The sequence below is a fragment of the Sinocyclocheilus rhinocerous genome, unplaced genomic scaffold, assembly GCF_001515625.1.
Source record: "Sinocyclocheilus rhinocerous isolate Xijiao unplaced genomic scaffold, SAMN03320098_v1.1 scaffold1054, whole genome shotgun sequence".
Taxonomy (NCBI): domain Eukaryota; kingdom Metazoa; phylum Chordata; class Actinopteri; order Cypriniformes; family Cyprinidae; genus Sinocyclocheilus; species Sinocyclocheilus rhinocerous.
The window spans coordinates 111673-111893 of record NW_015654511.1 but is presented as its reverse complement, the minus strand read 5'-3'; positions in this window follow the sequence as shown (position 1 = coordinate 111893).

The following is a 221-nucleotide window of genomic DNA, read 5'->3' as shown; positions in this document are numbered from 1 at the left end:
ATTGGTGAGGTGTAAACCAGTTTTCACAGCACTGTAATCACAAGCCAATTCATTTGAGGGAGAAGATTTGACATTAATAATCAAAAATAGCCCTTCAAATTTACCATGGTGCCTGGTCATTTCGATGAAATTTAAATTAAATTAATAAATAATTTATTTTGTAAAAATAAAATTGTAAAATTATATATATATATATATATATATATATGTATATAATTAAA